At 41.2% G+C, this 16,998-nt stretch overlaps 1 protein-coding gene across 6 annotated transcripts in view; it reads right to left on the bottom strand.

Annotated features, from left to right (window-relative positions):
- The window catches only part of GRM3 (glutamate metabotropic receptor 3), a 106,324-nt gene that overhangs the window by 48,477 nt on the left and 40,849 nt on the right, over nucleotides 1-16,998 (bottom strand). The gene's annotated exons all lie outside the window — the stretch shown is intronic.

Raw genomic sequence — 16,998 nt, forward strand, 5'->3', positions numbered from 1 at the left:
TTCTATAAGCTTGGTAGCCTGCGTTCTGCTGCCTGTGTAGAGGCATTGCAGCATCCCGTAGAAGAGCAAAGGTGTTGTATGTGGGTCAGGGAGTGGAAGTGTTAGTGCAAAGGCTGCTTGGTCCGGGGGGCTTCCCCTCGGGGCTCTCAAGGAGTGGCGCTTCCAGGGGCAATGGTTTCTTGTTGGGGTGACACCTGAAGGAAGATGCGAGATTTGGGTGGCCGGTGACTGGAGTCACTATGGTGACACTGAACAGGCAGCTTGATGTGAAGGAGAGATGTTATTTTAAAGCTGCTCACAAAGATGGGCTAGCATTGCAGTTTCTCTCCTTTTCTCTCTGGTATGCACCTCCCACATACCTTCTCTGCAGCTTGTATAATTCACAAATGTATATACGGACATTTTGTACCTATTCCAGGCTAATACAGGTCATATTCCTGCCCTGAACTATGCTACTCAGTTACCACCCTGAGCTGACCCTTGCCATTTCACCACACTGACAATACCAGCTGGGCTTTGCAATAATCATCCCCTAAAAGAATGTTTTGGGGATGGCAAGTTAACATTTCAAAAAGGAGTGCCTGCTGATCATACTGCAATTCTCTCATTTTTCATTTGTGTTTAATGTTTTAACTCCAACTATGGGCAGGGTTATGTTGTTCTAGGTGTTCCCTTAATATCAAAAATATTAAGAATATGTACAGCCCAATAGACTGTGGATCCCTGGTGGAAATAGATGTAAAGCCTAGGAGTAGAATCAATCCAAATATCAAAATGAAAAATAAACAGAAACAGGCAGGAAGAGAAAGGTTTCTATGCCTGGATCAGAAAGCTTCTGCCAGCACTTCCCCACATGAATTTCAGCCAGCAGCACATGGCTTGTGAGACACCTTCACTGGGCACCCTGCCTTTGGAGCCCCTTCTCTTTCCACCACAAAGGTCCCCAGGGGAGAGTGACATCTGCTCGTGGGGGACATTGTCAGCACTTCCCTCAGAAAAAAAAAGACTCACTTGTGTTAAGACAGCAGCTGTGTGGCTTTTGTTGAAAATAACCTTGTCTCTTAGTCTGAAATATTCTCTCTCTCTCTCTCTCTCTTTTTTTTTTCTTTTTTTTTCTTTTTTCTTCCCCTGTCCTTCTCCCCGCCCTCCCCCCCCCCCCCCCCCCAGCTATTTCTGTGCTTGTAAAAAGATGATTGCACAAATTCAGCGCTGGGTGCCAGTTTGCTTATTTACTATAGATGTGCACATACTTCTTTCCATGAAAGCAACAAGAATGAGAAAAAGGATGTCTGGGTTTTCCACGTTCAGTATCCCAGTGATATCATCTACAAAACAAAATCTCTTTCGTGGCTTTCTTCCAGGGCTATATCCAAATGACAGCTCTGGTCTTCTGCAGGCTTTTTACTTTCAGCTCAGAGAGCAGATCCACCTGTGCTATCAGTTCAGGAGTGAATCCTTGTTAGGCTTAGTGCCTTGGGCACTGCAGTCTATTTTTCTAAGTGTCAAACTCTGAAAAGAAGTGCAATTCCATCTTTCACTTAGCCTGATGACTTTTAAGAGGAGTATGATTGTTCATAGTGCGGTGACAAATTTTCTGAAACGTTCCACAATATCAGTACCAAAGCCTGGCAGCAGCAGGCTATCCAACAGCTGTAGACTTTCCAGTTCTCCACTCATAAGGCTAAAGACAGGATGAGAAACTTTACTGATTGCACCTCAGATCTCCTACCTGGTTTTTAATGACATTAACTAACTAGCAAATGTGTCAGTCTCCATGAATGGGCTAAAATTCTGGATTTTTTTTCTCCCTCCCTTCACTGTGCTATCAAAATTCCCCCACATTTTTCCCCCTTGCAGTGTTTTGCAAGGCTTATCTGTTTACCCGTCTTCCTGAGAAAGGATGCAACAAGAGCTGACGTGGGTGCTGGAGAAGATTATGTTTAGATTAATAGTGGGTGGCTCCCTCTTGGCAGTCGTGGATTTTTACTGCATTATTCAGGACTATAATGTGATATTGTGGTGCTGGAGCCATATGTCAACTTGGTATCACCTACCACACTTAATAAACTTTCTTTAGAGGAGGGCTATGCCAGGTGGAAGGTCACAGGGGAGGCTCCCCATGCCTGTGCTCCTGTTGCACATTATAACATTGAAGCTAGTAGTTCCACCAATATATCTGTCTCCAAGGGCACCCCAAAGGAGATATATCTTTCCCTCAGTCCTTGCTGTGCCCTACAAATCTCAGCCTAGGGAAGCACATTTCTAAAACAATTCCAATTCTGCCTCAAAATTCTGATGTGTCTTTAAGGACTGACACAACAAGTTAAACGCCACGATGTCTTTCTCCCAGAGATCATGGATAACTTGCACAGCAGCATTGCTCATCCAACACACTTGGCACATTTATATGTGCTCTGCCAGAACTTGACCTTAACGCCTGATGAGAACTGCTCTGAAAGATAAGATGTCTCATTTCATCGGAAAAGGGTGATAGAAAAGCTTGAGTCTCCTTACCAATTATAATTAGGGGTGTCATCACCTCTGGAAAAAAGAATATTTTTGAAGGAACCCAAGCCTTCCAGTGGCAGATATGTGCCAGGTACACAAATTGCTCACATCCTGATTCTGGCTGGCTGAAATTTGATAGCTTGAATCAGGAAGTAAAAAGAAGAAGAAAAAAAGTTGCAGAAAGGATGGTGAGGTAGAGAAAACAAGTAAATTTCTTCCATGAAAATGAAAATATTTCCTTCATGAAATGTTAATCAGGTGCTGACGCATAAATTTGCTGAAAATAAATCAAAGTGATTTTCACTTTCTGGCTGTTATATCTATAGTTATTTATTTATTTCATTTTATTTCCTTGAGAAAAAAAAAAAAAAAAGATAAAAATGGCTTTATATCTAGGTGATTTTGTTCCTTGCATTTCAGCTTGGATATCTGTGCTTGAAAAACATTAATTAATACAATTACCACTGACAGTATTGTGAATACACAAGCAATACAAGTTTATTCCATGCATGGGATATTGTAGAAGTGTTGCTGATCTGTTTGAAAAACCTTAAAATTTGGGGGCGTGATTTCGATATAAAGAATGACATCCAAAGCAGGACTTAAAATGTCCGTGTAGAAGGAGATTATTCCTCTTAAAATACAAATTTATATTCTGTTATGTTAGAGGAAAAGTGAAAAAGAAATCAGAACACCGCATTACTGTTTGTACTGTGTTAGCATCAACAAGAGATGCTTTATGGTTTCTACAGTGTCAACATACAACAGATGCCCAGACCTTGCCTCAGAAATCTATGGCATATTCATCCCATTTCAAAAATAGAATTTAAAATATTCAGTTCACAGGAAAACAAATGTCTCCGATGTGATATTCTTGAAGTTTCCAGATATTAGAGGACTCTGTAGATTACAACAGGACCTATTAATTTAGCCTAGCAAGGAACAAGGAGCCAGTGGAGATTACAGGACATTAATGTGATGTGGAAATATGGGTCTTTGCTTCTTATTAAATCAAATGAATGTGTTTGGCACTGGCTGAGCCCTTCACAGTGAATTTGGTCTCAGAAGACAGAGCCGCAGCAAGCAGACCCCCACAGCTAGAGATCTGGGTCAGGCCATGCAGTCTCCTAACTCGTCTGAGTTTCTTCAGTACTTTGACAATAAGTATATTCAAGTGTATTGGGAAGCCCAGCCATGAGCCTGAGGCTTTGCACCATCTGGACAATTTGTGGTGTAATGATCTTGATGTAATGCAGGGTTAGACCTTTGCAAGTCCCACCATCTTCCCGTCTGTCTTTTTTGGATTGAGCTGAATCCTACTGCTTTTTATCCATCTGCTTATTTCTTCCAGGCATTGGCGACAGCTGAAAGCACATCAGCAGAGACAGCAATGAACAGACAAGTGCTGTCTGCTTATTGATTGTGTGTTATTCGACTTTAGATTCAGTCTTCCTGTGTGGTCCCAGAAACACGTGGAATAAGAAAAGTGGGAACACAGAGACTTTGGGGACAAAGGAGCAGCTGGCTTCTGTGACCTGTGGATGTCACAGCAATTATTCCTGCTGGGTGCTGTGGGGATGCCGTCACCATGCTAAGGTCAGCAATGACAAAGGCTGGGTGAGAGAGTTAATAAATGTATGGCACAAATGTAGAGTTGTTGTGAACCATTCAGCAGCATGTCCTTCGATGCAGCTTTTAGCTAAGAGGAGCTTAAATACCTGTGCTAGATGAAAGCGAAGCTTAGCTGGTGAAGTTAATGTCTGCTTAAGGGGTACCTGTGCATTTAATCTCTGGACAAGTGTGTAGCCTTTCTCTCTCACTTGATTCTTAAGCACGACATTTTTTTTTATTTTTTTTTTCCTTCTTTCCTGCCCTCACAGAGCTTATTTCTGTCTTGTGCTCCTAACCACCTGTCATCACTCTGGAACATCTGCAGAGTTTTTCCAGGGCCCAGATCTCTCGGTGAGCATCTCCAGCTGATGTGCTCTGCCTGCGCGTTCTTGGCTTTCTCCGAATGGCATCGGTGCGAGCTGCCAGATTTCACTCTCATCGCTCCTCTGCCAAGACATTTCCATCACTCTGTGGCAGTGGGGCCAAAATACAGATGAACCAATGCATATGTGGAGGGCAGAGTCCTTTCTCACTAGTGCTGCTGTTCGGATTCAGTTTGGCTGCAAGCACTGCCAGGGTTAGTCATGCACGCCTGGTAAAGTTGTCTGTACCCTTTCTCTTTACCCGCATGAGGGATGATTTTTGCTGTCACCTAAGGTGATGGTGGGACCTAATCCTGGCCTGGAGCCCGAGGTAGCTGCATTCAGATATGGTCCGGTACACTCCACCTCACCATCAGGTCAGGAGAAACTTTTCTGAAATAGCAAAGACGTAGGCCGCAAGTAGGCCAAGCTACATCCATGGCTCCTCCTCACCCATCCATAACTTGGTCAAAAGTCAAAGAAAAGCCTTCCAAGGTTGGTGATCCCTTCACTGTCTGACCTGATTGCCACAGCAGTACAAAACACTCAGCTGTGAATTTTCCAAGAGGGTTTCTCTCCTTTGTCATGTCAGGCAATATTTCTCCCTCTGACACACGCACTGGGAGTTCTTCAGAGCAGGAGCTGTTGCCTTGCCTGTGGCTGTTCGGTGCTGCGCTCTGTCTCACTACCACCAACCATTTAGTGATGAGAATCAATCTGCCTAACTTGCATACTTAGCATAGGGCAATGTTTTAGGCACCTTTGACCTCCCTCAGGAGAATCTCCTGATTACTCTGACTTCAGGACCCTGTAAGAAATACATGGGATATCTCTGGAGACCTTCAAAGGCCACAGAAATATTTTTAATGAAAACTCAGACAGTTGCTTTAGGAGGACTTGCTCACCTGGCATCTACAAAATGAGATCAAGGTAAATCCTCAGTTACATGAATGGCGTCTCACCTGCTGGTTGTATGTTTTGTTATGTTCTTCATAAAATCAAAGAACTATAGAAAAGGATCAAAAGGGTGAAAGACTCTATTCAGGTTTATGAGGAAAGGAAAGAATTTAAGAGTTTAGCAGTGGATTGTAGCTTTTTTCTTTTTTTTTTTCTGCTGATGTGTGTGTTGTGTGTGGGGTGTGTTGTTTATTTTTAGTTATTTATTTATGTATTTATTCAGAATGAAAGGATTAAAAATTTAACAACAGTAGCCTCTCTCTAAATGATCCCTTCCCCCTCATTCCTTCCCCCTCATATGAAGGCACCAGAGCCCAGACTGGTAACTCGTCCATCACATGAATGTTACCTCCAGGCTACAGCATTCAGTGGAGTGTGAAATCACAATTAACGGAGCAAGTGTTTTGTAAGTGAGCAGAGACTGCTGCAAATTACATCCTGCTATTAGCTGATTTCAGAACAACACTGTTGAGCAGCTTCATGATTACTGGGCTGTGGCGTGTATTAAAAAAACATTAATAAAACATAATTGATTGTGAATTGTGCTTACTTGCTTTATAATTTTAATCACAAATGTCACAGAAGTTTACTGGAAACAAAAGCTGCATTCAGCTATTGTGAGGAACTGGATTGTTCTAAAAAATTTAGTGAACTTGATTCACAGCTGTTGTAGATCAGTAAACTACAGAAACCTATGGGTTCTGCTGACTTAAGAGTTCTGTTTTCTGTTTTTGTTCCCCAGTCAACAAAGAAAGGTGTGAGATTGCCTTGTCTCTGCCAGAAAGTACCACTGGGAGCTTGATGGAAAAAATATCCTCAATCTCTCAGAGCTGCCATTCACTTGACTTGCCCTTAGAAGCAGGTAATGTCACCAAGAGGAAACAGGGTCTGGTGGTTTATTTTTACTGAGAAACAAGCAACAATACAGAACTGTACTTAGAAATTCACTTTTATTTCTCTCTTTTGAGCTCAAATTATTTTCAAATCTTAAATTGTGTACACTTACGGGAACCCAATAGCATTTAATTCTGATCCATGACCCTGTCTCTTCTCATGAGCAGACAAGTTATGCCACAGTAGGCTTATGGCTATATTTTTCAAAGTTGGATGCTCTGGTATGAATATATGGATTTTTAAAAAGACCATCCACAAGCAGATTAATCTGGGACTTTGACAGAATTTGGGTCCCAGCCAGTGATGCAAACTGCCTGCTCTTCTGCACCACTTAATGCTGCTCACTCTTAGGCTGAGAATCCCCAAAGTATTTAACTTCAAGCACTGCCTGCACTTGCTGGTCAAGAGAGAGTGACACTTAGCTCCACTTATTAGCCAGATTTAGTCAGAGGGAGACTGAACTGTGCCAAAGTCCCCAAAGAAACATACTGAGGTATGTGGGCTGCACTTTGTCCTAACCGTTTTGCTATGGGTATTTAAGCTCTATGAATTTTCATAAAGTTTTCTCACTTTACAAAGAGGTGTCTTAAAGCAAAAATAAAAAGACAGGAGTTTTTATCATAGCCACCAGAAATGCTAGTGTTAGCAGTGAAGAAAAATCTTAGAAGATGACCTGAAATGCAGTAATACGATACCTGCATTATTGATTGACTTTTTGGCAGCCTGTGTCTTGGCAAATAATCTGATATAAACAAGGAGTAGATTGCTGAAAAGCATTTCCTACTAGCAGAGCTATCAGTACATTTTTTTTTATTCTTATTTTTATAAAAATAAAAATAAACCCATGAAAGCCAATTTTTCCTGTTTCTGGAAAGTTATATCCCACAAAGGTGGCAACAAACATGCCTCATGCTGACTAAGGGAGTGACTTCTACTGGCACGAGACCAAACATAATGCCAATACTATGCAGGCTTGTTTCCTTTTCTAACCCAGCTCTTAGGTAAAAGTGCACCCTGGACCAAACACCTCCTGACTGCACTGAGTTGCTCCTCTTTCCATCTCCTCTGTCCATCCCTCAGACCTCATGTAAGCCATTTGCTTGGTCCTTTCATGTGGCTCCACAGGAAAAGATATACATACATATGTATTTTTATGTGAAGAGCCAGATCAGATACTCATGTCCCCAACACACTTGCTGCCTTCTCTCACTGTAAATGGCTATTGCTATGGCAACAGCTGTTTAATTCAAAATGTATAGGGGCACTTAGCACAAATTATAAATGGTGAGATACAACAGTGTGCTACGTGGAACTACAGATTTATGGCGCACCATGGATCTAACCACCATTTGCTCCAGGACAGCCTGAGGACCTTTCCTGTGGTCTGGCATCTTCAGCTCAGTGAGGCACAAGAAACAGCTCTCTCTAGCCCTGGCTTTGTCTTTATTCTTCTGTGCACGGACAGTAAATGGCATTTCAGCCATCTGATCAGCTACAGAATTGAGTTTGTTGGCATATCAGGCAGGTCGTCAATACCTTTGCCAAAATACTTCATGGAATGAAAGTGTGAGGGGGAAAATCCTTGGTAATGAAGTCAGGGAAAGACACAGGCCCTATATAGTGTTTCTCAAATGTTATTAGTGTTCTCCACCAGCATGCCTGGTGGCTGGTGAAGGGACCAGCTGTGCTGCAGGACAAAGCACACCTTGTGTATGTGACACTTCTCCTTGTAAGGAGCCTCTCCGTGGTGCCAAATCCCAAACATGAGAATTATATGGTTGATAGAACAGAGGAGGAGCCAACATGAATAATTTTAAGAATTCCTGGTGAATTTAGGAGAGAGCTATTAATTCAGTCCTTTACTTGCTTCTTTCTAAACCTGATTAAAACTGGCCTCTGTTCTTACATACAGCCACATCTTACAAAAGGCCAGATGAAAATATCTCTACTCATTCTTTACTCTTTCAAAGAATCACGTTAATTGTTTAAAATCATTTAGAGGGAGACATTTTGGCCACTGATGTCCTTCTACATAAAAAGTCCTTGGGAAATCTTTTCTGAACTCCAGTCAGAGAACTAGTGCACAAGAATGCCAAACCGACCAGGATCTGAAACAGGTTTGCTGGCACCATACAGACTGCTGCATGATGTGGGCCAGCTACTGAGGTTCTCTGTACCTTGTAGTCACTGTTTACAGGACAATGAGCTTTTACTGCATTGACATGGTTTGCACAAATCAGTGTCTTCTGCTTGTTTTCTGTGGGAAGACATGAGTGCCCTGGCAGAGCAAATCTGGATCTTAATTTGTAAGTGGACTGTGAACAGTGAACCTTCCCTGTAGGCTTCTCTGGCGGTGGTTGAAGCTGGTGCCTAAGAAAGACAGCAAAAATTGAACAAGTGCATATTGCTGCTTCCCAGGAACATGCTTGCAACCTCCAACAATTTACAGCTCAGAGGCTTTCTTCACTGGGGGTAATGTCTTTGGATTTGGTAGCTGTGAATAGGTTTGTCTTCTGTGAACAAGTACATTTGCCCTTTGAACCCATGAAACTGTTAGCATCCACCAAATTGTCTTCAGAATTTTGAAGTGAGGTTCTGGAGGTCACCAAGGAAAAACACCTCTATTTTTTTCCTGGGGAGAACCACCTCCCTGATTGATAGAGTCACCTCTCAGATGTTATGCCTCTCATTTTTATACCGAAAAGGTGATGTGTCTGGGTGAACAACATAAAAGATAAGGTAATTTCCAAATTTTTCCACTGAAGAAAAAAAAAAGCTAATTTTAGGCAGCTAAAGTGAGGTTCCTCAGTTTGTTTTCCTTTACTGTCAGTGGAGGAAGACAGGATTTCCAAATGGCAGTTCATGTCCTGGGTGGGTTGAAATGCACTCTGCAGGTGCTGCCACCACTACAGAAAATGCCATGGTGGATTTTGGTCAAGGAAGAGTTAAAACTGTTTTGCATTTCTTTTTGTATAGAGGTTTATTATTTCTTGAAAGATACAGTCCACATCAGGGATGTACTCCTCTCTCACTCCAGGAGGAGTTAGATCTGATTTATTTTGGGAGAGCCAGTGCTGAATATCCTACTTTCTGTGTGGCCTGTGTGCCTTGTAATAATAAGCTTTCCTGTTATTACACTTCTTATCACAATTTAAGATTAATACTTTTATCCTAAATTTCACTGAAGCCAGCATGAATGAATAATAAACCCATTAAAGAATTCAGGAACTGGCCAAGAGTCACTGCATGTGTTTGTTAACAAAACTGAAAAAGAGGTGAGGATTTCTTTTCTTTCCTTGCATTTCCTTGCTTTGATCAGGGAGAAGTTCCACATCTGCCAAGATTTCTCCTGACCTCAGGAACATCAGCAGCACTGTCCATGCTGCAGCAGGAGCACAAAGAATGCTGTTCTCTGATAGTTGCCCCAGATTCTTGTGTCGAACACAGATTGAAAAATGTGAGCTGGAAAACCAAAAGGCCAGGTGAAAAAAAAAAAGTAGGTTAGGAATCATACATGCCAGATTGTGATCCAGACTGCATTCCCCTCAAGGGCATATCTTTCTAAATCCACAGCTTCCTTCACAGGGCAGGAACATGGCAGAGGAGAGCAGATGACCTTCTTCTTCCCCTTGTACAGGTGTGTGGGGAGAAAATGGAGGGAGGGAAAGAGGGCTCCTACACCAGCCCCACAGCTGTAAGAGGAGAAGGATCCTACATCAGAGGTGATGAACTGCAGAGGTCTCTTTGGTGGAGCAAGGAGAGAAATCAGGAAGCAAAAGAGAGCCCTGGATGTTGCTCAGCTCCAGCACTAGTGCAGCAAAAGGTTCGTAGCCAAGCCATTGCTGAGCCTTGGGACAAATGTTGGAGGTCTTATTAATGGTGCCTGGGCAGAGGAGAATTGTGGAAGGAGAGCAAGCTTGGAAAAATGAAACAATTTGAAGGGGAAACTGAAATTTGTTTGCTTTCTAGGGCTTTGGCAAAACCCTATACCTTTAAGCTATGTGGTGGTTTGCAGGTGAGAAGTAATGTAGGTTACAGAGTTTTAAATCAGGCGATGCCATGTGCATCTAAGACCACCAGGATCAGTTTGGCAACAGACCAAACCCTCCCTTCAGGTCTCCGACCCAGCTGCCGTGAAAGGTACTGGCATAGTTTTCTTAGGAAAGCAGAATCAGCGTGGCCAAAATCCTCAGCCTTTTCCTGCTACACACAGGAATGGAAAACCTACGTCCAGGATGAATGAACTCTGTCAAAGCAGGTGACAGTACTCAAATGGTTAATCCTATGACCTCTCTCCAATACAAAACAAAAAAAATATGTAAGGAAATATGTAAGGAACAGTCCACTTTTTTTTTTTTTTTTTTTTTTTTTTTTTTTTTTTTTTATTCTCCTCACAGGCTGCAGTTTTCAATCCATGCAAGTGGGTTGCGGAACAGACACCTTCATCTTCCATACAAAGCTATCTCATGCAGAGGTAACAAGTGTCAGGAACGGTCAGTTGGCCTGATTTAAAGATTTCTCACTGGTCTGAAAACCCTACCAAACTGTTATGTGTGCCTCTCCTGTTAGGCTTTCCTTTCTGAAACAAAGCTACAAGGTATGAAACCAAGGCTTACTGAAATCAGAGCCAAAGTTCCATGAATTTCACTCAAACTCAGGCTACGCTGAGTCTCAGCTTGTGTATTTTCTTTCTGATGTGCTATAAGGCCAGGGCATTTTATTTTATTTCCAGGACTGATACATTGTCTGGCAGTTTCCAGCTGATGTAAGACAAGTTACAACAGTGACATACCCCAAAGGAGGTTTGTGGAAAGTCTATTTTCCTGTAGCTCTCTCCATGGAGGATTCTCAGGTGTCTGATATTGTGGCTGAGCTCACTCTCTAGCCTTTCTTTTTCAGTGGGATTTTAATCTTGTTCCGATTCATTTACTCACCCACCTTCCCTCCCTCAAAAGGAAACCTGTAAAAAATGAATATCTTTGAGGTCCACATTTTGACCAATTTTGTTGAAAATGGCTAGCATTCAAACTTTATCAGAACCGACCATTAATGTAAATGCATAAGCTGTATTTCCTTAGATATTCTTAGATGTATCTTCCTTAGGAACCTGGATGGCACCTGGGTGCCACTGACAGTGAAGAGGGCCTGTGGATTCAGCCAACGGAGTTTTCTACATCAAGTGAACTCATTAGATTCCCATTTATTCAGTGAGGTCAGTGTAGCCAAAAGAGTTGGGCGTGCAATTTGTTTAATCAAATATTGGCATCCATTTTAGGCTGAATCACACCCTCCGCTCTGTTGACTATATTGATTTAATCCACATTAAGTCAAGACAGCTAGTTCACATGCAGACATCTACAACAAAGATGTTCAGATAAGATGGATTCCCCCTTCAGCAAATTTACCTTTTTGATATAGCAAAAGACCAGCCCCTCTGTCACATTATTTGTATACTATCAGACTCCTGTGTGCCTTGATACTGAAAAGCACCCCCACTGTGATAAGAACCATATGAAATAGGAAGAATTCACATTTTTCAAATCCATTCTCTCTATGGGTAGTGTCTTAGCTGCACTCCAAAATCATTGATTTGCTGGCTTTGAGCTGTTTTGTTCGTTGAGCCCAGAGGATAAGCTTTTTTTTTTTTTTTTTTTTTTTTTTTTTTTTTTCCACAGCACATTTCTCTCTTATATGGCTAATGCTAGTTTATTCTCCTTCAAAACTTACATAATGCTTTTACAGAAGAATACATCTGTGATACGCTTTTCAGGTTGTTTTTTGAAAAATATGAATAAACCAGAAAAAAGGGGAAGATTGTCAGTATCTTTTGCAGCTTATCTGTATTCCAACTCTACTCACGGGAAAATGCAGAGTCAATTAAAACCAACCAAGTGTAATAAATATGTTTTTTGATTCTGTCAGCATGGCTAAAGATGAAAGCTAATGGCAAATCCATAATACAGTCACAGAGATCAAATGATCTATCAATCTATAAGCTTACATTCATGACAGATAAATGCTCTTATTATCTTTACAGCATGCCCAAGTTTGTCCAGCACGAACTTGGTAGTTAACTTGGTACCCTGTAGCTAGGATTCTTGTATGTACGATGTTTACTTTTTACAATAGATTTGCAGATGCTAACAGTTTCATTTCGTCAATCTGTCAACTGCTCCCTGCATTGATCACTGCTCAGCTCCATCCTTCATGAGCTCTCAGCTTTTTCCCACTCCTTGTTCCCAGTCATAATCCTCTCAGGCTTCTCTTTCAAGTCTTTCTGCTCCTCATGTCTGCAGCCTTTTTCTCTCAATCTATTCATCCACTCTAAGACACTTTGGGTGCCCTTATCATTTCAGTGGCATTTTTTTTTTTTGGTGTTTCTTTTCTTTTCTTTCTTTCCTTTTTTTTTTTTTTTTTTTTCTTTTTTCCTTTTCTTTTATTCTACCTGATTGCATTGACAACAGAGACAACACCCTTCTGGTTGTCACCCCCATCATGGCCTGTAGCTGAGAACACCAATTGTACCAAAATCCTGGCTTTGCCTCTGTCCTCTTGTCATTCTCTGAATGGATAAAGGGGACCCAAGCAGACACTGTGAAGCAATGCAAGCTCCTTCTCTGTTGTGTGAGATTATTCTAGATGGCACTAGAAGAGCTGAGAGGCTCAAATACATTGAATGAGGACAGATTCTTTAAAGTCTTTAGCTATTGGGCTCTTAAGAGGGTTTTCCTGAGCACGTGTAAGCAGTGATTATTTTGAAGGGCTGGTAACAGACCAGCTTTGGGATATTCTCAGAGGTTTAGTAAAAGTCTTGACAAAATGCCTCTTGTCCTCACTTTCGGTGCCCTGTTTTAAAGCATAAGCAACAGCATTTGCTTTTGGAATAAAAGCTTGCTACACACTTATAATATGACAAAACAGTGCTCTTACGTAAAACCTCTGTCTGAAAACCTCACCCTCACCCTGTAAACCTCACCCTCAGCCCACTCTCATCTCACCTTAAACTGAACCTCACATAGACCACATCCAACATTTCCATTCAACTCATGCTCTTCAGAGAATCATGTGATGGAAATGTTTGACAAATTTAGGAACAGGCACCACTGAAAGGGTCTCTTAGGTTGGGATAAAACTCATAATTTTTTCAAGCTGAATTTAAGAATTTGTATCTGTTGCTCATTCAGCATTCATTAGAGTCAATATGAGATCTTAGACTGACTCTGGTTCACTGAGTCAGGAGCATTATGGGCTTGAAATATGCATTCTCTTGTACACACATCCTGTTTTAAGCTAGGAACATAATCATCATGCTCACTGGAATCTGGCGAAACATTCCAATTATGTTATTGTAGTTATTTTTTTATGGATCTGGCCCATTGTTAGCATTAAAATCATTTTGTTCTCTTGTTCCAGATATTCAGCATAATTCATTCATTCTGAATGAATAACAAAATTTTGTACTTTAACTGAATCTTAGAATCTTATTTAAAACCAGTTAATATCTTAAATTAAACATGAGTGTAATGTGGGAAGACGTAGGAATGAAATACAGATCCATAATTTTTCAAGTGGAAAAATTAAATTCTTTCCTCCTTCCCTATCTTATTTGATGGATCTAGTGCAAAGTCTATTGAATTAGAATAGGTATAGTAAGAAAGCCTTTCTCTGAAGAGTATGGCAGAGATTTTGAAAATGTATGTGTAGGTGTTGTAGAACTAGATCTTGTCTTCAGGAATATGGACACAACTGCTTTTACTGTCTGGGACAACAGTTTACCTGACATGCATACAAGTGAAAAAATAATTTTTGACAAATGCATGTTGATGCCCCCGGCAGCAAGAGTGGGTGGGTCCTCATTGTAAACATCGTCAATAAGGAGAAAAATAGATCTGCAAAATGAGTACATGTACCATGTTTAAATGACTGTTAGAGCTCCATATAAGTACACCAACTGATTATTTCCATTTCTGGCAGAAGGTGCAAATTTTCTTCATTAATACATAAAGGTCAACAGGAGTAGTTTCCAAATTCATCCCTGCTTGTCTGTTGCATCTCAGGAGCCACAGAGAAGGAATTAAAAACTCATCAGCTGGTCAGCATGGAGGCTGGGAGCTTTGATGCTTTCAGCTGTTAAGCCTGCTGTTTCACATAACCCATTTTCAACTCCTAGATCTGTTGCTCAAATCAATGTGTTGATGTTTGGTTGCAAGCAACACTGTTTCAGACAGGGTAAGCAATTTATAAAATTTCCATCAGGCTAAGAGCAGCATATATAAGTATGTATGCATGTGGGCTTTCTGGCTGTTTTCAACATTCAGGAAACAATTACAGTAGAGCATTAGCTGTGCTTCAGTGCATGTTGTGAGTTTAAAGCAATGGCATGTTTTTCACTCAGGAACTGCTAGTTTCCCAGGTGGCTCAGCAAGACAACATGGAAGGAAACCTGCCACACACCTCATTTTCTTTTCATTACTTCTGTTTTAAACACCTAACATTTCCATTCAGAAATATTGTTTTAACGAGCTTTAGACAGTTCTCTCCGCTCCACTACCTCGCTCCACTACCTGAACTAATAAACAATAATATTTTTTATTTCTTTACTACTTAAAAACCACCTTATAGCTGAGGATAAGTACCGTCCCTTATGTTTTAACAATGAGAAGCTGAGGAGAAAAAGCATGGCTGTGAATCAATGGCAGAGGAAGCAAAGAAAAAGGCACTTCTTTCCCAGTGCCAGGATCTAATACTCAGGGAGCACTGGCATTAAAGAACAATGAAGAGACCAAGGAGCTAGGGACAGAAAGGTGTTGTTACCTTCAGTACAGCCACGTCCATCTGCAATGCAGGAGGGTAGGAAGAAGTGGTTTCTGCCAATATGGTTGGGGAAAGTAGACACTATTTTGGGTACCAAGATTCTTTTTGAGGTCTTCATTATCTCATGTTTCATTTTCTCCCCAGAAACAGTGATTTATCTCCCATCGCACTTTACAAATGTTGTTTCACTTAATCACATCACCTTGGCCACTTCACCAATGCTACATAAAGCTGTTATTTCCAGAAAGATGCTGAATTCCACTGGGGTAGTGCCCATAGCAGAACCAAGAGGAGAGAGCTCTACAATGTTAGATCAGAACAAAAGTGCCCAGAATATCCATTTTCCTTTTGTAAGAAAGAGAACATCCTGGCATTTTCTTTGAAGGTACTCTTCAGTATTTTCTGACTTTAAGGCAATCTCTACTTTAAAGACTGACTTCCACAAATCTCTTAGGAAAGCTCATGTTCACCCCATATTTTCTGCAGTCTACTCATTAAAATCCATGAGAATCTTCCTATAGGCTTTGGGCTTTGGCTCACAATGTGACATAAACATTCCTCCTCCTTTCTCTGGAAGAGGTCCAGTCTAGTAAGTAAAACAGTGCTCAGAAACTTGGTTCCAGGCTCAACTCTGTCTTTGGCTCACCTCTCTGTGCCTATATAAAACAGGGATAATATTACTTTTTGACTATGTGGGTGTGTCCTAAGAGTTAATGCTTGTAATGTGCTATATGCTATATACAGTATATAGGATATTATAATATTATATTACATGTATATACCAGTGAATGGTAGTCTAGGCAATGAGTATACAACCTAGCCATCTTCCCAGGGCTCCCTCTCCTTTCTGGGCACAAGCAGGTTCTTTCACAGGATTTTCAGAGCTCCTGGATTTGGCTTCTGTTCCAAAGTGCTTTCTGGACAGCCTTTCTAATGGCTGTGGGGGAGCTTAGGGTGGCTAAGCTGAAATATGAGGGTGTCAATAACCTCTGTTGAGTTGAGTTTAAATTACCCTGGGATAGAGCCACTGGCATAGACAGACAGCATGTATTCAGTGGTGCTTGGCAGGCTGACACTGCTTTCTATAAACAGCCTTCATCTTGCAGCTGCAAGAAGAGGGTTGCTGGAAAGTCCTCCCCAGAGCCCTGAAAAAAGCCAAACTAGAGCTCAAGGTGCAGTTCCCAATATGCAGGGGCTATCAGGGCACAGAGGAAACCCTCTCTCCAAACTACTCTATCTGTGACCCCAAATCATGATAAGCATCAACTAAAGCCTCAGCACACACCATTCTGGCAAGCACCAGTTATTATTGCTATTCACTGTTCACATATTTCACTTTTATGTAATAATTGCCTTACAACTATGTTCACATTACCTTCCTTTGCTCCAGCACTTACACGCACTCAAAGGGCAGACTATAAATATGGATAATACTTCTGCAAATGTAAATGTTTTTGTTTGTTTTTTGATGTTCACTTGCTTGACTGGAGTGTTCCACTTGAGCCTCATACCCTAGCTAGTTCCAACAGATTGTGAAGTGGGATTCAAGCCTGGGTAAAGACAGTTTGCTTGCTTTACAACACCAAGACAAATGCTGGTCTGAAGCACCGTTGTGAGGTCAATCAGGTCTAAGAATTTAAAAGCTGAAAGATTTACAGTTCCATTTTGACAGCCCCCTCTGCTCTTCATGACTTTTCCCCCAGCAATAGGATTCATTTAAAGCTTTAAAATATGGGAAGCAGAAAAAGAGTCATTAATTTTACTTACACAACAGCATTCACACTTGTAAGGTTTTGACAGCTTCACTAAACCCAAAGGAATTCAGATAGCTGGAGCAAATGAATGCGTAGCG

Source organism: Anas platyrhynchos, chromosome 1, assembly GCF_047663525.1.
Source record: "Anas platyrhynchos isolate ZD024472 breed Pekin duck chromosome 1, IASCAAS_PekinDuck_T2T, whole genome shotgun sequence".
NCBI classification, from domain to species: domain Eukaryota; kingdom Metazoa; phylum Chordata; class Aves; order Anseriformes; family Anatidae; genus Anas; species Anas platyrhynchos.